Raw genomic sequence first — 27,651 nt, forward strand, 5'->3', positions numbered from 1 at the left:
GATCCCTCCTCAGTTGCTCTTCCTGAGGTTTCTACCGTTTTTTTTCCCCGTTAAAGGGTTTTTTTGGGGAGTTTTTCCTTATCCGCTGCGAGGGTCATAAGGACAGAGGGATGTCGTATGCTGTAAAGCCCTGTGAGGCAAATTGTGATTTGTGATATTGGGCTTTATAAATAAAATTGATTGATTGATTGAGTTAGGTATGCTTTGTCTTTGTCTCAGTAAAATATAAGCTTGTTGGATCTTGAACAGTGGTCTGTACCTTTATGCGTCTTGCAAAGGTGTCATATCATCTACTATCCCCCTCACAACCTCGTGAAGTCAGCTCATACACTGTATACTACGTCACTTTAGAAAAGATGACATGATCTGTGTAAAACATACAAATGGAATGTATTTGTTGTTTGCAGAAATGTAAAATGCCAACATTTTCTTGTGGCAACTAGTCTGCATGCTATGGACACATGTTGGTCAGTACCACAAAATAAATGAGCACTGGCAAGTTTATTTTTCACCTTTAAAATGTTCCACTTGGTACATATCTTCACAATTTGCTCTTGTCTTGATCTTGTTCACAAAGAAGTTAATCTTAAGAACGATGTGTTCCTGTCACATCAGCAGTGTATTACAACACATAAATAAGCAAAGATAGAACAAGGCTATGGGCCAGATTTACCAGTTTATTAGAATTCATCCTCTGGAGGCCATAAAATGTCATGGCAATATATCCATTAGTTGTTGAGATACTTCACACACTGACATTGCCATCCATAGAGCCACCTAGTAAACTTGGCTAGAAAGTAAACCTAATTTCTGAAGTGGATTTTTTTTCTTAAAGCTTGTTAAACATCAGGAAATCCATCAGGTCCCTGTCCTGAGGGTGAACACCACTGCTACAGGCCACCAGGTCTAGGCCAATATCGACTTAGCTCTAACTCCGAATTACCTTCTTCTGGAAGCTCCTCCAACACACTGGTTACCATGGAAGCCATTTGAACAAGCAACCACCACAATTAAAACCAAGAAATGCTATAAAAAGTTCACACCGAGCCCCTGAAACAAGTCCAACGACTGAGGGTGAGGAATGAAAGTGTCTTTGCGTCTTGTTTTTAGTTTGCTCATTGTTATCCATGTTTTATGGCCCAGGCAGAGGCTCAGCGTCTTAAGTCTAATTGACCGTTGTTTTATGTGAAAGCACAGCTTGTGTTGCTCTAAAAATGAGTTGATTTTATTTCCAAGCTAAGAGATACTGCTGAGTTTATTAGGCAAACAAAAGTTAGTGAGGAGAGGTGGGGGGAGAAAGGGATCCAAGAGAAGAGAGGAAAAGAAGGACAAGGAGATTAGTCGGGTGGGAAAGAGAATATGGAAGAGGAAATGAGGAGAAGTAAAACTGGGGTAATTTGCTTGTAATTTACTTTCAGAGTATGTAGATGAGGGAAACATCAGAATAAGCAAGGCTATTCGGGGGGGGGGGGGGGGGGGGGGTATACCCTAGACAGGGCTGTCAGGGCTGATAGACTATCACAGGGCTAATACATAAGCCCCTTTCACACTGCCTCCTCAAAGCAGAAATTTCATACTGTTATGCTTCGCTGTTCTGTATAAAAGGTATAATCATGGAATGTGAGGGCAGAGTTGTGTCGCCTTAAGGGTGGCATATGAGGTAGTAATAGTGCCTGTTTAAACAGGACAGCTGGTAGGATGAGATCATGGGTGGCACGGGTGTGATGTTTTGATGAAACCTAGTCTCAACCCAAGTTGTGGAATACCAGCGCTTGGTCAGTGACTTCCAGCGTCAGACAGCGATGAAAAAAGCTGTGATATGCGGCCGGTTGTCCAGGGGAAGCGTGGTGGGACAACAACAAAAGTTAAGGTGGCGGAAGGGGTGGTGGATGGGTCTAACAACCACCAACTTTTACCATCGAGGCTCGTGTGTAATGCCAACCACGTGCTTGTGTTGGCAAAACATAACCATGTGCGTTTGTTGTTAAAGGAAAAAAAGGGGGGCTATAGAGGTACACAACCATTCATGCTAACATTTATACCTTAGAACCTGGAACCCTCTTGATTTCAGGCTACACCCAAGCCCATCTGTTTTTGCTTTCACTTATAAAAAGTCAAAGTAGCATTAGCATAAAAAGAAAATGTCAAAAATTGGATGACTGCATCTGGAATCACTTTTTTAAAGAAGGATTTCTAAATGTTAAAGGACTTCAAAAATACCACTATCACTTGAATGAGTAAGTCATGTTGTGTATGATGTGTGTGTTTCAGTTTATTGAGTTATGATTATGGTTTTTGTTTGTTTGTTTGTTTGTTTTTCTTTAATAAAAAATGTGTCAGTTGAAGTACTCAGTGATGGTTTCATGGCAGTCACACACCTTTCCACTTGTCAGTTATATGTTGTTCTAACATCTTTAGTTTTTCACATGGGGCAGCGGAGGCAACAGTGGCATTAAACACGAATGTAATAAAGAGAGCCAATGTGGTGAGTAGCTCACTCCAGTACACTTAGCTAATGGACAGCAGTGTGTGTGTGTGTGTGTGTGTGTGTGTGTTAGTTTGTGTGTGTGTCCTGCTACCAAGTCCTTCATCTTGGTCCTGGCTCTTATTGACTGTATTGGAGGCCATAAATCATTGTGTGTGTGAGCATGCGCTTGTACTGTATGTGTGTGTGTGTGTGTGTGTGTGTGTGTGTGTGTGTGTGTGTGTGTGTGTGTGTTTGTACATGGCCCAATGCTTCTCTGGATGTGAGCAGCAGCACACAGCAATCTCGGGTCAGGGAGGCAACAGAGCGAGCAAAACGTGTGCGTGTGTGTGTGTGTTTGTGAGAAAGATAACCGTGACAGAGCAACAGTAGCCAAAGTGGTAGACGGGCCATTGGACAAGATGTACCTGACTGTCTGTCTGCTTCACACCTTCTTCACACAGCGATGTAAATTCTTTTCACACCAGTGGACACTTCAGTCACAAAGCCATGAGGCTTGTATACACACACGCACACGTGCGCGCACACACACAGAAATAAGCACGATGCAACTGACCAGTCTACATCAATACAGTCCAGCAAAGGGTGTTCTTATATACTTTTTTGTCCTTAACCCTGCTTTGTAAATCTCTCTCCACCTTTTTCTCTCCATCAGGTTGATGGTGGGTCGAGTACAGATGGTGGTGGTGAACTGTATCTGACGTTAACTGCCCTCCATTAACATTTTCCAGAGTGCTGCTGGAGTGAGCAATTGAATGGAGCAGTCAAGCAGATGCACTGCGGGCAGCCATCATATGTGTTCACACACTGACACACACACAGACAAAGATATAGTCACAGACAAAGCAATCTATGACACTACTGGGAAACAACAGTCTTGACATTTCAGAGTCACAAATTGCTGCATGTGGATGTGGGGGGTGCAGAAAGGCCTGGAAATAAGCTGTACTATCAGCTACTATTACTGATGTATAGAAATGTCAGACGCCCAAATACTGCTGAATTTATATCACATTACTGATCCATTTCAAGGAGGAAAGACAGTGTCAAAAGTGTTTAAAGTTATGTTTTTTTATTGTTTTGTTTTTCTTTTTTCCACAATGGCACAGATGCACAAAAGTCAGTGAAAGACTCTAGCTGTGTCCCAATTCAGGGTCTGCATCCTTCGAAGGGCGAATCTGAAGGCCGAATACGTCACAACGCTGCATGAAGGCTGTCCCAATCCGTCCAAATTCAAAGGCTCTTCCAAATGCAGCCGACAAATGCATCCTCCTTTTCCCTGTATTCAGAGGATGCATCGCTACTATCCTTCGCTACCTCCCATATCCTAAGATTCTCTGCATGCCTCTGTTCAACCCGGATTTTTTTTACAATGGTTGCAAGCAGCAGTACCGGCAGCCGCACTGAATACACCTAACATAACAGATTTTTAACAGGCTAAGTTACCTGTGAATGAGTAAGTCATGTTGTGACTCACGCTCAGCATCACGGTGACGTAGCCTCACGTCACCAGAGCCTGGTTTCTATTCACTCTGAATTTTGTCTGGATTCTGGTTCCGGTCTAGAGAGCGGAATTCACCAAATTCACCAAAGTAAAAGTGTTCACCAATGTAAAACTTTAAATTCTGGCGCACCATCGATTTGGGGTGATGAGGGGTGTAAGAAAATTGATTAACTTAATGGCTTGGGGCTTTTCTTGTAAATTATATTCTTTAAATTAAAAAGTTTCACCGCATTTTTATTAGCTTGGTGCTTTTATTTTGATGGAAAGGCACATCCATCGAATTTCGGATCCTGTCTCACTCGCCCTGATTCCGGTTCCTTACCAAAACGGCCACTAACGGCCATAGACTCAGAGTCAGTTTCTGTATACTGACACCATTTCCCTCAGTGGAAACGTAGCTTGTATTTACTTGTATTTCACAGATAAGAAACAATAAATTGTGAAGACAGTAAAGCCTCCACTAAAATAGCATTTTCAGTCTTGTGTGGTATTTATCCTTCAGGGATTTATACTTCGGGATCTATCCTGGCTTCATATGAGCAGAGGAAATCTCTGCTCGTCGCTAGGCTAATGTATACTATGTAAAATGCCATAGGCTGGTGCTAATAACGTTAACATGTTGTATTTGTTTGGAAAAGGTGTTTAGTGTGACGGTTTTTTGTCGGTGAATGTTGTGAGTTGTAATGGAGCCAAATTATGTACCGTTACCTTTGTTACATGCTGTTGTTGTCCCTGGATTTATATGAGAAGAGGGAAAGATCGCTAGACGCTAGGCTAATTTATACAATGTAAAACACCATAGACTTGTGCTAATAACGTTAGCATGTTGTATTGGTGGGGGAAATGTGTCCAGATAAAGACAAGTGTTTTGTCTGTCAATTCTGCAATTTATAGTGAAGCCAATTTGCGTACTTATGATTGAAACTGTCTCCATTAAGCCATGTTTAATGTGTGTTTAATGTGAGTTTTGAATCAACTATATAAATAAAGTTTTATTTGAACTAAACTTTACAGCACTTAACACAGTCCTCCACCACCGACTAGTGTTTTGGAGGTGTAACTGTAGAGTGACACAGACACACCACCGCAGAAGTAAAAATTATGTGCAGATATTTTTTTTTTTTTCTTTGGTTGACTACAGCCCTAGTTATATCATTATTATATAGATCAATCATTTTGCCTGTTGACATAACAGAAAATATGCTTTACATTTCATTTTGTTGTGGGGAGCAAGGAGCAAACGGAGGAAATTATAAAACTCCGTTCACAGGGGCCAAGAATACAGCCACACTCAGATGGAGGTACCTGTTAAGGCAATAATAAATAGCCCATTTGTTCTCTATACATATTTGTATGTAAAGGTTACTTAAATTAACCCAAATCCTGTACAAAGACCAAAGTACAAATATAATCTTTAGATCACAATAAGTGAATGTTGTTTTTGCATGGGGGTGGGAGTTATATGTCTGTCCTGATGTCACCTTTTGTGAATCTTTACATATCTGTGATAATGTGATCTTGTGTGTTTACCTTTTGTCATGCTTCTCTCTTGTTTAGAACAATCGTTCAAAAAATGGAGGAGAAAAAGTGGAGCCTCAACAGGCAAAAAAAGAGTGGGACAACTTAAACAAATAAAATAAAGTATGTGCAGGTTTGGATAATGATATGGAGACTACATTTGTTTTACCCAAGTTAATACATACTTTGATATTCTTTATTCCTTGAATCTGTTTAACTTCCTGATGAAAGCTTGACGCCGAAACGTGTCGAAGGACTGTATTTTTTAATAACAATAAAGGCATTTTAACTGCTTTGGGAGAGTGCCTTGGAGTTTTTTCTTCATTTCTTCATCACTACATGAATCCCATTCCAAAGAGCACCTCAAACATACCTCTTTTTGAGTCCATGATGCACTCCTTTTTGAAGACTTTTTTAATAAATACTTTGCATTCCTAAGGCAGAGGAAATCAGTCACAACAGCAGCAATTTTCTGCAAAGATCCAGGGGCAGGGGGTCGGCGGGAAGCCCACTGCTGCCACCTGGCCCTGGTTTGTCCTCATGGATGAGGTTTTAGGCCTTCCATTGCCCCTCCTGTCCTAATTGCCTCCATCCCTGGGGACACACCAGGGCCAGGTGCTGCAGTGGGTGAGCAGCATGAGGAGGATGAGGAGGATGAGGAGGATGAGGAGAGGCAGCCAGGGCCAGCGACAGGAGGGACAAGAAAGAGATGAAGGTAAAGACAGGATGAATTGTTGGAGCTGCTAAGAGAGGACATGAGGTTGCAGAGGGAGGCCGAGGAGAGGAGGGAAAGAGAGAGCAGGGAGAGAATGGACAGACTTTTTAGTTTATTGGAAAGAATGGTATGTAGGCGCTGATTTTTTTTTTTTTTTGGTCGTTTTTTTCTGTTCAATTAAGTTTTATGTATTGCTGTTTCTGATTTAAAATGTTAATTAAAAATATTGTATATAGTTCTGAATTGAAATCTTGTTCCATTATCTGTTCCAAATGTTGCATATAGTTAAATTAAAATCGTATTATACATTATCGGTTCCATTTTTTATTTACACCTAGAGTGAACTTTTGAACTACTTTTCAGTAACAACACAATAAAAAAAATTTTTCTTTGATAACCAATTATTTACAAAGATAAAATCTGAACATTTCTAACTATTTACAAGTTTACAAGTGGGCATCCTTAACATGTACAACTATTTACAAAAGATCAGCAGAAATGACTATTTACGGAGGCACGGGTACCCACTGTCTGCCAAGATGAAGTACCCAGGAGGAGGGTAGATGGCCCGTCTGTACAGTGGGCTGTACCAGAGTACTCTCAAGTCGAGCACCGACCAATGCCAAAATATTTTAATATTGAAATTAAGTCAGGGCTATTTACAGGGTTTGTACACATTTTACTTGGTCCAATTCAAGCACTTTATAAGCCTATTCAAGCATCTAAACTGAAATTCAAGCACTTTTCAGACCTTGAAAATACAGCATTAAAATTACAGCATTTTCAAAGATTTTAAGCACCTGTATCAACCCTGTATCAAGTCTAATGGTTAAATGACACTAACCATATATGCCAATCTATAGTTTATATGGCTCACTTAACAGTATCGTTTATAACAAACTATGCTAGCTATATGAACATTAATGTCGGTTAAAATAACGGCTCTCTCTCAGCTGGAGATAAACGAGCTGCCGGTGTTGCCAGAGCAGCCTCTCCTCTTCCTCTAACAAAAAGTAAATAAAAAAAAAAAAACAAAAAAAAAAAACAAAATGACAAATTCTGTCTCCATTTTGTCGCCGGTTTGTCCGTTTGTCGCTGCCGTCTGTTGAGTTTTTCATGGGCTTGGGTGACAGGAATCATGATGTGATGACGCAACCAGTAATCCTCCATAGGCTAGACCGTCCCATTTAACAGTGGTTGACGGAGGTGCCTCCGAAGGACTAGCCTTCAGAGGCTGCGTAGGCCGCGTCCTTCGAAGGATGCAGACCCTGAATTGGGACACAGCTAATTAGTTGCTATATGGCATGTTGGACAGACCAGACTTTGCTAAATGAGCCCTTCTTTCATCTGTCCCTCCTCCCCTCACATTATTTTTATTATTAATATTTATCACATTAATAATCCAGTATTTCCCATCTGCAACCCATCTGAGCGTCTCTGTGTGTGTAACAAGCACAGTGTACATGTGTGAACCCACCTATGTAGGTGCATGTTATTACCTGCCCTTTAAAAAGCAGGAAAACACTGCACCATTCTGACTGTAGACCAAGTTTTTGTTGGTCAATAGTGCAATTGCTTACCGCTGCCTCAAAAAAGCAATACACCAACAATGTGCCTGACAACACCTCATTTTAATACCTACACACCCACAAGCGCACGGATGGACATAAGTACATTTGCTACTAATGGGTGCTGGCTGTGAAAATGACAACTGTGTCAGTCTGAAACTAGCAATGGCAGTTGCCCCGTGCCCTGGACTGGGTGTAAGAAGGGGCCCATAGTCTTTTTGGAAGGATATTCTCTTTGTGCTGAACTCTGGCAGAGCAGTAAGTCCTGGTAGTCACATGTAGGTGTGCTGCAGGGCCATTAATATTTAATATTGCTTTAGGCCCTAGACCTCCATTGTTTTCTAAAACACCAATTGTTCCATGTTCCTTCACTACCATGAAAAACACCATTGTAGTGTATTTTAAATCAGGCCCATGTACAGTGCCCTGCTGCTGTAAAAACTAATGCACAATTTCTTTCAAGAAGAAAACAAACAAACAAAAAAAAACAATAGCAAAAAAACAGCATGTATACAGTTTGTTAGTTCTAGTAACCTGAAGTTTTTAATAACAAATTACCGATTTCTATATACAGCTTGGTATCCAGGTAGTGCATTAAGTGTCTCCATATTTTTTTGGGAAGGTCTGCAGGTGGCTTTTTATAGCATACGTCACTTTTTTCACGGCCAGGCAGCTTGAGAGGCTATTCAGCCATTGATTAACAGTTGGTGCTTCAGTTTATTTCCACTGTTGAGAGGAAATAAACTGGGTTGGGTTTTGCCTGTAGGATACAGAGACTGTCCAGTTGTAACTATAATTTTGATTATTTCATGTTAACACCCATCCTTGAGAATTGGGACAATCATGTCCTACCCCCCCCCAAAAAAAAAACCCTTAAAATTATAACTTACCAACACACTAAATTTGTTTCTGGGTTAAAACATTATTTTTAAAGGATTTTTATGCATGAAATACAAATCTATTTGCTTTATTTATTTTTTTACTTATAATCTTGGCCAGTACCAGAAAACACCCTTGTCCCAGATGAGCATTCACAACTTAGAACAATTAAAAAAAAGCGTTTAAAGCCTTCAAAATCTAAAACTGCTACTGATATAATCATCTTTGTTTTAAAATAGCTTTTTTTATTGTTGACCTTTGAAGATGTGTCCCATATTTTTAGCAACTCCATCAGATTTCTACAAAAACATAATTTTATCAGGCATAAAGTGGGTTAGCTATATCCTGAGGACTCCTCTCTCACTTCCTGGTTTCCAAAAAAGCAGGAATGCTGCTAAAGTTCAGGTAAGCTTTCTATTTTTTTTGATAAATTTATTAAATAAAATTACTATTGGCTGTATTACAAACATAACAGGTAAAATCTGTCATCCTTCAAAACTGTGTAAGAATTTGGCTTAAAATAACTTCATATGCTTCCTGTATGAATGTAGAGCCAAACCATGTTGTTTATTTCTAAACGTAACCACATGCTGTTGCTGCCTGAACCTAAACATGTGGTTTGTTGACATCCCGGCATTGGTTGCAGCATCTCAGAACGTCAACAGCAGACGCAGGACAATACCTAGCGCATAATATGTAGACATGAAAGGCCACTGACAAGCCACTGAGCTTGGCCCATTACAAGGTTTAATAGTTAAGACTTTGATCTTTTCAAAATGACTTTACCTTCATAATTGAAGCATAAATATAAAAAATCATAAAAAAATCAGGTTTTGACCCAATTCTCAAGAATGAGTGATAATCAGAAAAGAGACCCAAGATGCAACAATGTGGGTAGAGAGGTAATGTTAAAGATACAATACCGCAGAAGATCTAGTGTAGTATTTTTATCTCCTGGCACTTACACAAACAATCTACTATGTCCCCTCAAGGATTATTGTCAATAAATGGCTGTAGGAGAGTGGGGGCGACATGAGGCCCATTTATCATGCAACAATTTCAAACAATTATTAATAGTGTTATATTGGGCTTCATGGCAAATCAAATAGGAGTTTGCAATGCATCACTGTTTGAGCACAAAAGCATTTCCCTGGCAAAATGGCGTTGAATGCTTAGAGCAAGAAATGTAAACACATTTACACACTTCCTCTCAGTTTGATCTCTGCTGGGTTATTTCAGTGTTGTAATAGACAGGAGCAAAACAGAAATGTATTTATGGTAATGTGTCACATTTGTTACTCACGGCTAATATCCTGGAGTGGATCTGGCGTTTCAAATGGCCTGAAAGAAAAAAAGAAAGGAGAGATGGAGGAATTGTGGACTACCTGCATTATTCAATACAGAGAAAAATCTTTGTGTCCAAGCATATGGAGTGGCCTCTCTCAGCGCCTGGAAAGAGTCAGAAAGGAAGAGAGGGAGCTGGAAAGAGGGGGAGATGAATAGTCAGCGGCATATTTTACAAACTCTCTCCTCTGCCTCTCACTCCCTCTCCTCCCTTGAGAAGGAAGCTTTTGTATCACCTCGCACAATACTTCACTTACTGCTCTCCCTCTGAAAATAGCACAGATAAAGGCTGAAAGAGAGAGAGAGAGAGAGTATGCCAGTGAATCCTCAACATCCTGCAGATGGAAAAAGTGGGTAGATCTGCTTTTCTGTCAGTTTGTATCCGAGGGAGAGAGAGAGAGAGAGAGAGAGAGAGAGAGAGAGAGAGAGAGAGAGTTACTCTGAGAACAACTAATATATACAGACTGAAAGATGGAAGAGAGAAAAATGCATGACACAGGAAAGATAATGAAACTCAAAAATTGGGGATGTTATTCTTCACTTATGTCAGTAGCATCTTTTTTTTACCTATTACTCTGCTACTTACTATATTTTGTTACGCTGCAAATTAGCAATTTTTCCCTGTGAAAAAAAGGAAACGTTTTCTTCAAAAAGTAAGGGACAAAATAGGTCATTATTGTTCCTTCCAAAATAGAGTGTTCTGATTTTGTGCCTCCTTCACCACCTCGTTGCTCGTGAGATTGTTACAAAAATCACTGCGGTGACTATTTTCTGATTAGCCACTAGGACCATTAAGATTGGGTGAAGTTTAGGCAATTAAAACAATCAGAATCCGGTTTATTGCCAAGTGGAAATATACATACTTTTTGCTTTAAATTATCATCATGAAGTAAATGTTGATTGTGCAATGTAATGGCCTTAAAATGTGACACTGTCGGCTTTTAAGTTGGTTTCCCATAGACGCTTTTACTATTAATGTCAATGTAACAGTATAACGTTTGGTGGCCTGGGCTTAGCTGGACACAAAACAATTCTCCACAGACATTCTGTTCTGTTGACTTGTTTTAGACAATGGAGGATGATGATGTGAGTGGTGCATTCGGAAATATTCATTCCAGGTACGAGAGCATACTCTGGCACATACTGGACCATTGGTAAATTCAGAGCGCTGTCAGAATGTATCGTTCCGTTATCCACAGTACTGCGCTCTTGGAGTTCTGCTATTGTTACTTTAAAAAGTAAACACTGACCAATAGGACCAGGCTGTCCGAGCCCTATGCTCTCACTCGGTGGATGAATGATTTGACAGGATTGCCAAAGGTCGGAGGACGGCACTTGAACAGTTTCCTCTGGTTTGTTTTTCTATTGAAGTTAACGTTAGCTCATGCGCTAAAAAGTTAGCGTTACGGAGAAATCCAATATTCCTCTAAATACCCCCCCCCCCCCCAATTTCTGAATAGGTGGACATTTTAAGACACCTATGTAGCCTACAGCCCTGTGGTGGCAAGTCGGGTTTTTGCCCCCATCATAGAAAAATTTGACTGTGTGTAACTAACCCAAAGAGTCTCCATTGTGCATTGTGGCGCAAGGTGATCCCAAGCAGCAAATGTCAATCTGTACAACACAACACATTCCACTTGTGGTTCAAACAGGAAGTTGAGAAACAAAATAATGTGGAGTTGGAGCCCCTCCTTATTGCTGAAATGCATAAGGTCAATAATGTTTACTAACTTAGTTTAGCATGTTAGCATGAAATTTTTTTCCAGTTTGCCACATTGCTGTCCTACAGAGAAGTCAAAGTGAGGTGGTCGATGGAGCCCGGGGTCATGTTCTGTGTCCTGCATGCGGTTCGTTTTAAGTAAGGGAAGGATTGTTATTTTGGTTAAATATTGAAACAGTAAACACATCCTTTCTTATCCTTACACCCAGCACAGACTTTTTGGTAATTTAAACAAATTCGGTACTCTGTTTAGTTTAAATATTTTGCAATTTTGCAAATATGTTCGGTGAAACATTTCTGCATTATGTTGGTCAAATTTAATCCTGGAGTCATTTTTCTCGAAAACATCCTGTTGAATGTCTGAACCAATATGTGTAGCGATCCATTCAATACTTTCTCTTCGAACCAAAAATGTCAACCGACTGGTGGCAAAATACAAAAAGTCAAAAGCTGAGAAAACATATTAGGGTTCATCATCTGGGAACAAATCACACTGAATACTTCACTGGATAAATGAAAAGTGTTACTTGCTATGACTTGCTTATGGGATACATCAAGAGGATTCACCCTCTGGGAACCATGAATATTTGCATCATATCTCATGGCAATACAACCAATATATGACATTTCACCCAAAATAAAAACCAAACAAACAAAAAAAAAAAGGAACAAAGTGGCAGACAGACTGACAAACAGTCCAATCCTTCCAGCATTGCTGCTAGCACGTCAAATGTTTCCACCTTGTTTAAGCAAGGCAACTTTGTCCAAACAGTGCCGATGTCCAGTATTCCTGGCTTAATTTCCTTTAATCTCTTTTCCCCACATGCAAAAATAGCAATTATTAGTCTCCAGGGAGGTAAAAATGGATTTGAATTAATTATAAATGTGCATGGGCTTTCCCTGAATCGAGCAAGAGGTCACGGTGTTCTGTTACAGAGATACTGCTCCACTGCATCAGGAATCACGTAGGTTAAAACAAGAGTGGCGGAGTGAAGGGGTTATTATTTATTGATTACTCCAGTCCAGCAAATGCCCCTCGGATTATAAAAATAGGGCACATTCTGAAAGAGACAGGCATGCAGAGAGAGAAGGTGCACATTCTGAAAATAAAGACAGGCTGGATAATAACGACTGGAAATGTGAGCCCAAGGAGGGAAGAAATAACCCAACCCATTAGCGAATTCCTTGTTCTTTTCACAGTTGCTTCTCTCTACCACTTATTTTTTTTATAATAAAATCGAGAGAAGCTATCCCTGACAACCAATCATTAAAATATATCCATGTGCAATTTAAAAACACCCCTGTGGAGATAGACGTATGTAGCATTCATTTTCATTTCCTGCAGGCCATCTGGAAATCCAAGTAATGGTGGAAGACCATCACCAAAATGCCTGTGGTGTAATTGTGCAAATGGTGAGTTAAAAAAAAAAAAAAAAAAAAAAAAAAGAGTGGGCGTGTGGCTGGGGTGGAGGGCTGGGGGAGGTAAAAAAGAACAAAAGAGGCCCGCTTTCAAGTTGGAGATGAGACGATGGGCCAAATGAAACAGTTTTCGCCGTGGCCTAACCTGTGGCTGTCTTTCATCTCTAATTTTCTCCTCTTTCTTTTCTTCTTTTTCCTCTCCTGTAGCGACGGGCTCGATTATTAATTTTTACTCTTAAGCACTGAAACGCCTGCCTCGGTAATAACTTTATTTCAAAGCTGCCACGTTTCACCTTTGAATGTGCCTGGCAGAACGCTGAGGGTTTGTAATTGATATATTTCTCTTCAGTCAGATATCTTTAAGGACTGCAATTAGGACTAAGAATAAGTGAGGTCATGTACAGATTTCAAATCTATTCTATTTACAAAGAAGAAACACTAAACAGGTAAGAACAAAAAAACAAACAAAACAGGCATAAATAATTGGACTTGAAAACATTAACCATCTAAATGATGGTAAAAGTAATGTGTTTAAATGCCAGGAGCAAACCTCAAAGAAAGCAGTGTATCTGTTTGCAGATGAATAGCTAAAAAGTTGGAGCTAATCAACACTTTGAATTCTGCATTAGAGATGATTGTGATGTAATTTCTTGGAGTATCTTCAAATGCTTCATATCCCTAAAATCTGTACAAGCTAAGCTAAAAGGTTATGTGAGTCAATAATCGATAATAATTGATAAAAATATTGAAGTCAATAAATAAGCATAACACATAAACTGGATGTTTTTTTTTAAATTAGATTTTACAAAATAAACACACAAAACATACTGATCCAAAGGAGTTTTAAATGTAGAAACATACACAAAATAATTGAAATCATTTCATGATTTAGTTTTTGAGATTTGCTCATTTTTATGAGCAGAGTGCGAAGGTGTTGTGATGGATTCATCTGTCTTGGGCGTCGCCTTGCGTTTTTGCACCACAGGTCATGTAGCGCAATGACATCATCTAGAGCTTACAATGCACTGACACAGAAGACAGAAACCTCAGTTTCTGCTGCAAAAAAGTTCTAGCTATTATGGTTTTTACTTTACATTGATATACTAAATCATGCAAACAATCACCCGTGGCTGTCACAGGGAAATTCCTGGGGGAAATTCCAGCACAATTACAGCTAAATACTACATTTGCACTGCATGTAAGGTAAGGTAACATAAGGTGATGACATGACGACATGGAAGACATAAGCCTTAGCTCTCTGCTGCAAAAACAATAAATGCTCTATCTATTATTCTTATTTTAGATTTAATTAAACAGAATCATGCAAACAACAATCTCCGGCAGCTGTCTGCAGGAGGTCAGTTTTGAAAGAGTTAAAGGAAAATTCTAGTTAACTAAAACTTATCTCTATTTATTTTATTTTTGCCATCATTTCTCTGGCTTACAATAATATGGTAGTCAACAAAGCAGTTGCTGAAATCTGGGAACATATCAACATTACTACAAAGCCTAACAGACAGGAAAACTAGGGTTCTGATAATGAGATAAGTTATGACCATAATGCTGTTACAGAAATAAATTGTCAAGCTTTAAGGACTAAATGTCTGGAATTTCCATCATTTAAAAAAAAAAGTATTATAAATACAAAAGCAGCAACTGTACGGGATCTTCCTGTTAGTGAGCCTCCACCTGCCATGACATCTTTTTGTACGATAACAGATGATGAAATCGGTATCACTATCACCAAAAAAGTCGTCCACATATGTATTAGACCCCAGTCCTACCAAACTGTTCAAATCCAGCTTCCAGTGCTTCGTTCAGGACACAACCAAAATAATCAACACTGCTCTGTAATGCAGCTTTTACAGCATTCCATTTTCCACCAAATTAGCTCTAATTCTTGGACTGGTTCCATTCAGGACTCCTCAGTGCTATCTAGTGAACCAGCCCCTGTTTACACCAGTTTTGATCAGAATTATTGTAACCAAGGATGTGTCATCAACAGAGGGCAGTGCACAATACATAAGTGAAGTACACAGTGGTAGCAAGATGGCAGATTGCATAGATGACCTGTGAGGTTCTGTTCTACAGATATTTGTTATTAAAAAAACAAAAAAAAAACAAGCATGGATCAACTATTAATGATAAGAAGACAAAGCAGACTATTAAGTGAAAGATTCTTTCCAACCTATGCAATAAGACATGCCCACTGATGCTGTCAAGGTTCACATTTAAGGTCAAGGAAAACCTGCTATTTTTTCGCTCTAACAGGAACCACTTTTTGGGTTCTGTACCAATTTATCTTTGGTTGAAATGCTCTGAACAGTTTAAAATTAGGTGCCGGAACCAGAACGGAACAGGTTCCATGTTGGTGGAAAACTGGGCTTGAACAGTATATGAAAGTAAAAATGCAGAAATGGCAATAAAGAATTGTTATTATATGAAATAAGGAATTAAGTCATGTTTATGTTACATAGGTGATTCATGAATCATTTTTTCAATTGTGTCAAAACACAAAACAAAAATATATAAATAAACCTACCACGTTATCCTACATACAGTATAAACATTTGAATTTGGGGTTATTTAGGCACCAGAGAGGACAAATTCCCTTGAAGACATCCTTTAAACAAATTGCTACAAATTCCAGAACAACAGAAATCCAAACAGGAAAGAGGGAAATCAAAGCCTTCAACACAACATGAACCCTTGCAACACATGAAAAGCTCAATAAGCCTAAAAGGATCTGCAGTAGTTCCAAACCTTTTGTTAGTGTATGTGCAGCTGCTGACTCTTGCTAGCCCTCCATTAACTCATTACATTTGAGGTAAGGGAAATGGCTCTCTACGGTGAACATTTAGTGAGATAGCACTGGTACTTTGGTGTGTATAAAGGCAGAGAGTGGCTCATCAGGTAAGAGAACTCACTTTCATTAATCTCAATGGTGTGGAGTTCCTTCAACTTGACACAGTTACTCATTCTTCAGTTTGCCCAAACCTGTACCCAAATGAATGGCTTACTTCAATGAAATGATGCTGAATACATACACAAAAGACTATGAAACAACTGGAAATCATGTGCTCAGAGGAGCATACTGATGGTTTTGAATGTTTTAGACCATTAAATTGTGTGCACTGTGCAGTTCCACAAAATATTATATATATTTTTTATGCCCCTTTAAAGTGTTGAATATTGTTGGCCCACTATAGACTGGACACTGCCATTAATCTTTGTGTATTTCAAGTCATTCTACCATCAGAAGCACATTAGATCCTGGCAAAACTTCACTCCTTTCAAGATGCATGGAGAAGGGAGAACTTCTGAACAGGTCAAAAATCCAGCAACACTTGTATAAAGAACAACTTCATTACATTTATACTACAAGTGTCACTAATGTTAAAGTCTAACACTGCCATATTTCTACTTTTGGATAGATTTTTTTTTATTTGTATAAATAAATGGTCTGTTTGTACTGTACCCACTTGAATACCTGCCCCTTAAGGGCGACTAATAAATTGATTTAACATAATTTCAGCATAAATTCACATTGTGTCATCTGATACACAAAAAAGAGTACTTAGCTTTCCCCAACACACCTGGCACACAACAGCAAAGGTTAGCGTCTTTGGCATTCAGAATGAAAGCAGGGAATTATTCTTAAAAAAAATAAATAAATAAATAAATAGTTTCGAAAGAAATACAAAGCAGCATTTACTTGGCATACCTGCTAAATGAAAGCACAGGCTGATAACTGCTGTCAGATAAATATGTCTATAACGTTTTATTGTATTCAAAAAACTTTCATATACCATATGCTGTACTTAATAGGCTGGAAACAAGCAAGTCACAGCTTGTTAGCCATTGTACAATACATCTATGAATGGTAGAGCACAAGCTTAAATACATCCCTTGACCTGTACTTTATAAAGCATTAACAATTAAATAAGACATTCACAGTGTGTAATTAATACACAGCTGAGAAAGGCTGCTTGTCATACTATTGTGTGCTGTATATTTTAGAGCAGTCGTCCCCAACCTTTCAGGCTTGTGGCCCTGTTAAATAAAGCAATGTCTACTTTTGACCACTGATGTTTGCTTACTGTACTTGACTTATTTGAAAGGGACTTTTGAAGGTCATAGGAAGGTGAGAGTATTGACTATTTCACAAGAAGAAGAAGAAGAAGAAGAAGAAAAAGAAACAACTTTCTGTGCCTTTTTTTATCCTTGATATCTGCTAAACATTAAATTGCTTTAAAGGACGTGTCATAGTATTCTTTATCATTCCAACTCTTAATATTAATTTGTAATTTCATTCAGTGCGTATTATAATCCACATTACTTTGACACCATCTTACCTCTCCATTCTTTGTATTCTGAAGGTAAGAGGTCTATATCTGAAGTGCTATTATTTGCATGAATGCAACTTCTGTGTGTTATGTTTGTTATTCTGCTCACTTGAGCTACCCTTTCACATGGATATACAACACATCTATTGTTTTCCCTAGCATATGACCTATTCATAGTCAATGTTTTTAGTCAAACATGTATTATATCACAGTATATTCCCCACATCCTTTGATAACTTGATTGTTGGAGGGTCCTCAACACATGTGAAATGAGTGTTTGACTATATATATATTAAAAAACGTCTAGAGTGCTTTGCTCAGTCTGCTGCCCTCGCGTCACGGCCCTGGATAAGTGGTTCAAAATGGATGGATGGATGGATGTTTAAAAAAAAAATCACTTTCAAAAGTGAAACTAGAATGACCACCTTGCAGTTATATGCCTCCACACACTAATAAAGTTGAACTTATAGTTTATATCCATGTCTGTGAAAACATGGATGCTGCACACCCATTGTCCCCCTGGCAGCACAGAAAATCTATACAATCAGTACAATTTCACGGTGCATATCCAAGATTGGTATCACCAGTTCAGTATCTGCCCAAATGTTTCCACTTCTGTTCCTGAGAAGGACATTGAGTATTGGTCAGAAAAGTGTTTTTTGCAGACCATTTTGATGTCACAGTGAAGTTGACCTTTGATCTTTTTGATATATAATGTCATCACTTCATAATTTTGTTTTATAAGACATTTCTGTGAAATTATGTCATAATTAGCATACGAATTATTGAGTTTTGGCCCACAAAAAAGGTTTGTGAGGTCATAGTAACCTTGACCTTTGACAAACAAAATCGGATTAGTTCATTGTTGAGTTCAGGAGGACATTTTTGCCAAATTTAAGGAAATTCCCTCAAGGCGTTCTTGAGAGATTGCGATAGTGAGAATGAGATGGACTAGATCATAGGGACCTTAACCTTTGACCTATGACCAACAAATTGTAATCAGTTCAATGTTAAGTCTAAGTCAACATTTGTGCCAAACTGGAAGAAAATCCCTTAAGGCACTTTTGAGATGGGGTGTCGGTGGCTTAGTGGTTAGAACGCGTGCTCTCTCTCTCTCCCCCTTTCACTCTTGTCTGTCCTATCAATTAAAGGCTAAAATGCCCCAAAAAATATCTTTAAAAAAAAAAAGGCACTTCTGAGATAACATGTTCACGAGAATGAGATGGACGGTCACGTGCCAAATTTGAAAAATAAATTCCCCCAAGGCACTCTTGAGATATCCCGTTCACAAGAATGGGGCAGATGGACAGACAGACAGACGGACAGCTGGAAACATAATGCCTTCAGCCATGGCTATTGCCGTCACAGAGACCAAAAAAAGACACACTTGATGAGCAGTGGTTACCAGTCAGATGAGGTCTGAGCTTACATCGTGGCCAGGTTGTAAGAACAGATGTGCCTCCTTAAAATTTCAGTGGGTAACCTTTATAAAAAATAAATAAATAAATAAATTTGTCCAATTTACTGAAACGGTCAGTGTATTCTGACAGTTATACACGAGACAGATGATCTGTGAAAATAAAATCAGTTTCCTCTGGCTCCTCCTTGTGCTTTTAATGGCATTTGCAAAAATCCACTATACCTGTATGAAAACAACCAATCACAGTCTGGAAGAATCTAAAGTACTGCTCAGGCACACGCTGCGCACCCCTCTCCGCCACTCAAACTTTTACTCAGTCAAGGTCAATATCTTTAGCGTGTGGCCTCAGGAGGAGCTTTGCAAACACAAAGGCTGAGAACCAACCACCACCAATAAAAAAAAAAAAAAAAAATCACAATAGTGTACACAGCAAAGATGAGTAAACAGAAGAGGACCATGAATGAAGAGCAAACTTTCAAAGGTCTTCTTCTTTTTATTTGTCTTTGCTCCATAGGTTGTTGGTGGTAGTGTGTACAAGCAATGATTGACACTACGTCAGAGATTTCTTGTGGCTCTGATTGGTTGTTTTTATTCAGGCATGGTGGATTCTTGCAAATGTCATTAAGAACAGAGTAACCTCATTTTCCACATATTAATGGAATTTGACTCTGGCAGACTTGCTCTCAACGTACCAGAAATGACATAAGTACACAAATTTAGGCAAGAACATACAGAATATACAAAAAATATACAACTATACATTAAATATAAAAAAATATATAAATATATATATATATACACAATATACAAGGATGCAGTGTTGTTTGACCTGCCACTGTTTGACCGTTTAGGAGTTCATCAGAGCGACAGCCTGGGGGAAGAAACTGTCTTTATGACAGGTGGTTCTGGCGAACAGTGCTCTGTAGTGCCTACGGGAGGGGAGGAGTTGAAACAGATTGTGTCCGGGGTGTGAGGGGTCTACAGTGATGTTTCCTGCCCGTTTCCTGACCCTTGACCTGTACAGGTCCTGGATGGAGGGAAGACCAGTCCCAATAATCCTCTCTGCACACCTGATTGTCCTTTTCAGTCTGTTCCTGTCCAGTTTGGTGGCAGATCCAAACCAGACGGTGATGGATGTGCAGAGAACAGACTGGATTATGGCTGTAATGTAGAACATGATCAGCAGTTCCTGAGGCAGGTTGAGCTTCCTGAGCTGTCGCAGGAAGTACAGCCTCTGCTGGGACTTTTTCCGGACAGTGTCTATGTGGGAGGTCTACTTCAAGTCCCGGGAGATTGTGGTACCAAGAAACCTGAAGGTGTCCACAGTAGACACTGTGCTGTTGAGGGCAGTGTTAGGGGGCTTCTCCTAAAGTCCACTGTCATCTCCACAGTATTGAGCGGGTTCAGCTCCAGGTGGTTCTGACCGCACCAGAGGACCAGCTGCTCCACCTCCTGTCTGTTTGCAGACTCATCACAGTCCCATATTAGACCAATGACCGTGATGTCGTCTGCAAATTTCAGGAGTTTCACAGAAGGGTCCCCCGAGGTGCAGTCATTGGTATAGAGGGAGAAGAGCAGTGGGGAGAGGACACACCCCTGGGGCGGGCCAGTGCTAATGGACCGGCAGCTGGATGTGATGCTCCCCAGCCTCACACGCTGCCTCCTGTCAGTCAAGAAGCTAGTTATCCACTGACAGGTGGAGGCAGGCACCGTGAGCTGGATGAGCTTCTTGTGGAGTATTTCAGGGATGACAGTGTTGAAAGCGGAGCTGAAGTCCACAAACAGGATCCTTGCGGAAGTCCCTTGGGAGTTGAGGTGGTGCAGGATGTAGTGCAGTCCCATGTTGACTGCATTATCCACCGACCTGTTTGCCCGGTAGGCAAACTGCAGGGGGTCCAGCAGCGGGCCTGTGATGTTCCCCAGGTGGCGCAGCAGCAGTCTTTCAAAGGATTTCATGACCACAGATGTCAGGGCGATGGGCCTGTAGTCATTTAATCCTGTGATGGAGGAAGCAAGTGGGTACTTCACACAGCTCCAGCGATCGGTTGAAGATCCGAGTGAAGATAGGGGCCAGCTGGTGGACCAGCTTTCTTCTCACTATAGCCCCTCTTGGCTACCCTGATCTCTTTTGTCAGCTTGTTTCTGGCCTGCTTGTACAGGGTCCGATCCTTGCGCCTGTAGGCCTTGACCATGTGTTACCATTCAGTCTGATTGTCCAATTTCCAGGCTTATTAGACTTCCTTTTTAGCGACATTGCCCTGTTTGTACATCTCATGGCTGTGGCTCAGGAGGTAGAGCAGGTGGTCTACTAATCTGAAGATCAGCCATTCAATACAAGCTCCTCCAGTCTGCATGTCAAAGTATCCTTGAGCAAGATAGTGAACCCAATATTGCTTCCAATGGCTGTTCCATGTAAGTGTGTTAAAGCTGTGTAGCAGCTGGCACCATGTGGTGCAAAGACACCATTTACCATCCAAATTTCGTAACAGTAACAGCACTGACTTTTGGTTTTACACTGTAAACAAACAGCAGCCACCTGGGTGAAAGTCTGTTTGTTTGACCTATCCACCTCAACCCCCTCCCACCCTACTCAGACTTTCTAGCTCTTCACACTTTGTCATTTGCTCTCAGTGGCAACAGGTTTACATTGGAATTCTCTGAAAGCCCGGTGCATCTCATGAGGGTGCCAAAGGGTGCCTTCAGCATTGGTATCACATGAGTGGCAAGACAAAGTAACAGTATTTGATGACCTGGAAATGAGAACGGATGCATGACATGTAAGCAAACTTTTGACTATTTACAAATGCAGCAGACACAGACCAGTATAGTCTTAATTTGGAGTAAAGCTTTTGGCCAAGGCCACCTGTTGAATGTAAGTCCAGTATTCATTATCCTTTTAGCTCTGTTTTGGTCCTTACCAACTCCTGAAATATCTGGCTTGTTTGCTGCTAAATGCTCCGCTGTTGTCACAACACTGATGGGAGCTGTGTGGCTGAGACAAAATAGTCGTGTGCCGTAAAACTACAGCAATGGGATGAAACATTTTATTCCACCACATTTCCAAGGGGAACTGAAGGAGTTAATCACTCCCCGGTCAGGGTGGTGCTACCACTGCCTGATGGCCCAAACAGAGAGGATGAGGACGAGTTGCTTCCCTGAGGACATCCGGTTCTTGAACCAGTGACAGCATATAGTGTTATGTAATTGTTACACTGTTTTATTTTTGAAACTCACTGATCGAATAATACTGATTGTATCATTAGATTGACTCCTTTTACTGTACCTATTTTTTACTTGTTATATCTGTCTGTTTAATTTATTGTTATTGTTTATTGATTCATTTTTTACTCAATTTATCCAATTGTTGGATTTATTTGGGGACTTAGCATCCACAAATGTCATAAACACTGTACTGGATATGACATACATGTGACAATAAAACCTGATTTGATTTGAAGTTGGATGATCACTTTTTGTGTGTTCATCTAAACAGGGAACCCTTTTCACATTGAACATTTTATCAGTTGTTAATATTTAACCATTGATTAGTGCAGCTGTAAAGATCAATTCCTATTATGAGAACTGAAAAAAATTGTCGAGGTATAGCAAATTAAAGTTGTCACTTCATCCTAGTTTAAGAAGTTTAAGTGAAGACTTGACCTTGAAACAATTCCTGTCCATTGACTGTAGGTAGTGGGCTATGTTTGTAATAGCAGTAGGAGGTTGCATCTAATTTCTCAAACAAATTAAAAGATAAGTCCTGGTAAGAAATTAAAGTACAGTACCTTAAAAATCACAAACGTTCCCTTCTTTACCTAGAAAATAAAGTAGAGTTGCTATCTGGCTGTTTGAAACAAGATTTCCAAAACCCTAAACCTCTCCTTTTAAGATGCACCGATAAAAGGACAACAAATAACACTCTCACACTACATTTTATCAGCCGTCACTACTGCAAGTGAATGTAAAATCAGCAACACAACCTTGTTGTCTTGTTTACCCAACATAAATTACCTCTGAGCATCTCCTTGTTAATCAGACTGAAAACACACAAGCTCAGTTTCTACACATAGGTGGTATACACACACACACACACACACACACACATCTCCAATAAAAGACTTGCTTCTCACACTCCTGCAAAGTCAGACTAAAATATTTGGTCCATAAATGCCTGGGGACCTGAGGCACTTTGCATGTCATATAAAATTTCATACGCTGCCTAAAATCAGTGTAACAGAGGCCATAAAAAGCCTCATTCAATCACAACGGAACACTGTGTTCCACAATAGCTCACATGGATTGATGCTGGATAAATATAAAGTGTGTCAAGCATTTTTTTTTCCAGTCAGTGGTAGCTGAAAGAAAAATACACAAAAACAGTCAGTTGTGAAATGTGGTTGCCTCACTGTATTTAGTATTTTCTTTATTTTACAAATACATGTAGAGTTGACAAGTGAATCCAGAAGTGCCTGCAGATCTTAAAGGTATCTTGTGGGGTTTTTTCGTTAATGTCATACACAAACACTGATCTGCAAATGGCAGTGTATTGCCGCAATATGTTGCAATGCACCAACACAGGCAGGAAGAAGGGCACAGAAAACAAAGACAAAAAAAGACGACAAATTGTTTAAAAAAATTCATTCACCAGGCTGAGGTCAACATGGTTTATTATGCTTGAGGCTCCTTCATCACTTCTACTAAGACTGTGAGATGTGGTTGAAAGCTCTGAAAAAGGGTAGTAGAAGTACGCCTTAATAATTTTGTCAGGCTACTAAATTAACATCTTTATTATTTTCATACTCATACCTCAAAAGAAGAGTCACAGCATTGTTAAAACACTAATCCAACCTGTTTTTACATTGTCCTCACTTGTAATCTCTTGTGGCTTAAGAGTACAGTAACTACCAACCTCTCGAAGGCCGTGATCACACAGAAAGCATTGTTTTTAATGAGAATGAAGCTTTTTGCTCACTGTTTCGGCGTTGTTACATGCCTTGCGTTTCCGCACTCTAGGCACCCGGTGTTTTTGCTGGAGCGCTCGGAACTCCTGGAGTTGAAATAACTGTAATTGAGAGCAAAAAAGCACCCTACGTCATCTACACTTTTTTCACTATTGTCCAATTACATGATTTGAGAGGTGGGCCTTTTGTGGTGGTCACGACAACAAGTTTATAATTGATAAACATTGAAAGAGAAACTGGTGGTGCTCAGCTGCTTGGCAGCACCAATGGACTCCCTGTAGGTAGTATTCATTTTTGTTATGCTAGGCCCAACAATAGACAGCAGATTGTCAAACTGCCCCTGAGTCATCCTAAAACATGCCTGGAAATGGTCATCATAGAGGTGAAGCTCCTAGAAACTGGTAGTACTTCCCATGATCCACCCTCTTTCTCATGTACCCACACAGATCTCTGTTTCCCTGATCAAACTATTTGCTGACAACCTCTCACCCCCAACCAGAGCTAGAGTAAGTACCCTCTGCCTGTCTATTTTAGTAACTAGCTACTAATAACTGTGAAATAAATAAACAGTAGATTGATGACATGGGGATGTTTGGGTAAGGAGGTGATGGGGTGGTTGCTTGACAAGCATTTTTTTTTTTTTTTTAACTAGTGGCATGCGATTTAAAAAAAACAGCCAACATATGCTCAACCTTGTGACATATCAACGTTTGGTCATGGACTTTCCACTTTCACATAATGATGTGTTGCAAGGTACCCTGGGTGCATTGGTTGTTGACATTTTGGAACGCCGTGTCAAGTTATGCCTGTTACATACATTGTATTTTTTCAAAATATACTTATGTTTTCACAGGAAATGCACAGTTTACAGACAGTCTCTTTCAAAATAAATGCACTACATCAGTACAACTCTGCGAATTGACGTCTTTTTATCTTCAACAACAAACACACATGGTTACATTTAGCTAACACACGCACATGGTTGGGTTTAGGAAAAAAGAACAGGGTTTGGCTTTACCAGCCTCCAAGGTGAAAGTCAGTAGTTGTTGGACCCATCCACCACCCTTCCCGCCCTTCCTAGCCGGACTTTCATCAGCTTTACTTTTGTTCTTGTCCAGCTGCATTTCCCCCCTGTCACTGCCAGGCGCTGTTGAACTATAACAGTGATTGGCTGTGCATCATGCAGACATGAAAGGATGGCATTTTTTTGTCGGTGTCTGACACCAGAAGTCACTGCACAAGCACGTTGATAACTTCAGAGTGAGACCGAGTCTAAAAGGCAGTGTGATGTGCTTTCTGTGTGATGGGGGCCTACGAAGTTGCATTAAATTGCTATACCACCACAGAATATCTTAAAATTATCTAAGGGAGGGTAACATTTAATGTCCTGTTTTGTATTAAAATCAAAGTTCTCATGACGACCATGTTTGCCCACCTAGGAGTATTTCACTAATCTTAAACTTGATTTATGCTGGTGCAAGGGGTCACTGTGGTGGTTACAGCAGTATTACTGTAGATTCATCTGGAATACTGTTAGATTTCATAGCACCTCAGCAACTTGAAAGATGATCATACATGATCTTGCTACATGTCTTAAAGCTGCACTAATCAAAATTCTTATAATTATGGATCAAAGTGGTACGTATTTGTAATGTAAAAGGGGTCATGATGCCCACAAATATTTTTCAAGCGACTCTGCAGCTCTGTAAAACATTTGAACATCTTTCGGCTTATTGTTTTAGTTTTCGGGCCTGCAACTTTAACTCAGTCTCACTGCCGTCATCAACTGTACACTACCTGCTGACCACAAATGCAGACTAAGTTAGTGACTAGCAGATGAACATGGTGAAGCATTTAACAGCAAGAGCTCCTACAACCCAAATAATATCAGCATATCCTGCGTGTCTTGATCAGGAAATGCCACATTTCGGAATATGAAATTCAGAATATTGTCATATTTGGACTAATAGTGGAATATTAATTTGCATGTAAACTCAGGCATTGTCTTCACTGTCAACATGCTCTGTTAACATCTGAAATCTGTAAAAGAAAACACAGGCTTCCACGCAAACCAATCACGGTTTGTAATGTCTGAGTGTGGTATATCTATATTCTCAGTTGCTACACTGAGACCTTTGCCGATCACTTTTTTTTTTAGCATCCGATCCGATACGAGTCCTTGATTTTGAAACCGAACCCGATCCGATACTTTGCAAAGCATTAAGAAAGAAAAAAAAAAAAGAATGCATCCAAGTTGCCCCATAAGGTTTTTTTATTATTATTTATATAGTATCCAAAAAGCTTATCAGTGGTTCAGCAGCACAAAATGTTAACAAATTATATATCTTCTTCTTGTCTTCAACGAACAAAATAGGCCTATATCTTTTGTAGCGGTTTGACACATGAAACAAAGATTTTTCTTTTACTCAGTCAAACCCCACAAAGAAACCATAAAACCCAGAAAAACAGGTCCCTCAACACCAAAATTAAATTGTTTCAATCCAGTTCAAACAAAAAACTCCACTCTGGGATTTCCAAATAACACACAGTTCACAGTAGAGCCCTGCGCGGGACTGTTTTCTTCATCCCGCTCCTGCCCGCTCCCGCTGAATTTCTGACCATTACCGCCTGCAACCGCAATGTGTGTGTTACACTCCTGCCCGCTCCTGCAATGTGTATGTCCACTCCTGCCCGCTCCCGCAAAACTCTGAGAATTTATGCCCGCACAATAATAGAGATGCATTGATTTTGTGTCTTCTCCCGTCCCGCAGGAGAAAACTCGTCATTTTATAGGCTATTAATAAAGAGATTCATGGGGTTGTTTGTTTCGTTTTACCTGGCCAGCATGTCACTGGTCAGGAATAGTGCTCCTATTTCGTTGTTTTCATTTAGTTTTTAATGAAATAAAGGCTGTTTCATATTCTATTCTCCTCCTCTGTATTTTATTTATTTTTCTACCTTTATATAATCATGCAGTGATTGAGGTTAAGGTCTCTTTTCTAAGAGAGACCTGAATAAGAAACATTAATGAGATAAAGATAAAGCCTATGCTCAATAACACCGGCATCATCACACCTCTTTATGTAATTAACAAACAGCAACGACAGTAGGCTGTGAGTGGCTCAAATAACACTAATAAATAACATAAAATAAACAAAGTTAACGAATGAAACGAATGAATTTAACAAATGAATCACTTGGCCATAATATTGCTGTGGAGGAAGAGAATGTTGCTGACCGACTGCGGTCCCAATCCCGTGCGTCTCTCTTCCAAGATGCGCCCACAGACACTAAAGGCCCGCTCTGAAGGCGCACTGGATGCGGGGATACTGAAGATGAAACGCGCCAGCTTTGAGAGCGCTGGGAAGTAGAGGGCTCAGTACGCCTTACCACCTTGTTTGAGCTTCTTTTCCACATCATTTGTTAACTCCATCCTGTCGCTATAGGCTACATCCCGATCCCGCAGTGTTTATTTTAGCCGCCCGTTCCCGCCCACAGCAAAGTTCAAACCGCCCACTCCCGCAAGATTCACACTTCAATTCAGTTCAATCCACACAGTTTGCTAAACACAGAAAACTCCACCCCTGGTTTTCCTGCAAACAAGGAGGTAAATGCTGTAACTCTCTGGCCTTGTTTCGGCCATGGAGGCTCCGCAGGATCCCTTGATATCCGTGGCGGAATCTCTGAGGTGAGGCCGGTGGCCAGATGGATGATATTCCACAGGGAAGCGCACCTATTTTGCGGACTTTGATCGGTGTAAAACGCCGTGGTA

The 27,651-nt window shown here is 40.0% G+C and overlaps 1 protein-coding gene across 1 annotated transcript in view; it reads right to left on the reverse strand.

The window, feature by feature from the left end:
* Window positions 1–27,651, reverse strand: part of LOC126396257 (inactive N-acetylated-alpha-linked acidic dipeptidase-like protein 2) — a 770,727-nt gene that overhangs the window by 635,644 nt on the left and 107,432 nt on the right. Inside the window, exon 2 of the mRNA XM_050054195.1 lies at window positions 9,973–10,010. The gene's annotated coding sequence lies outside the window, so the exon portion shown is untranslated. The remainder of the gene's footprint in view (window positions 1–9,972; window positions 10,011–27,651) is intronic.

The sequence above is a fragment of the Epinephelus moara genome, chromosome 10 (assembly GCF_006386435.1).
Source record: "Epinephelus moara isolate mb chromosome 10, YSFRI_EMoa_1.0, whole genome shotgun sequence".
NCBI classification, from domain to species: Eukaryota; Metazoa; Chordata; class Actinopteri; order Perciformes; family Serranidae; genus Epinephelus; species Epinephelus moara.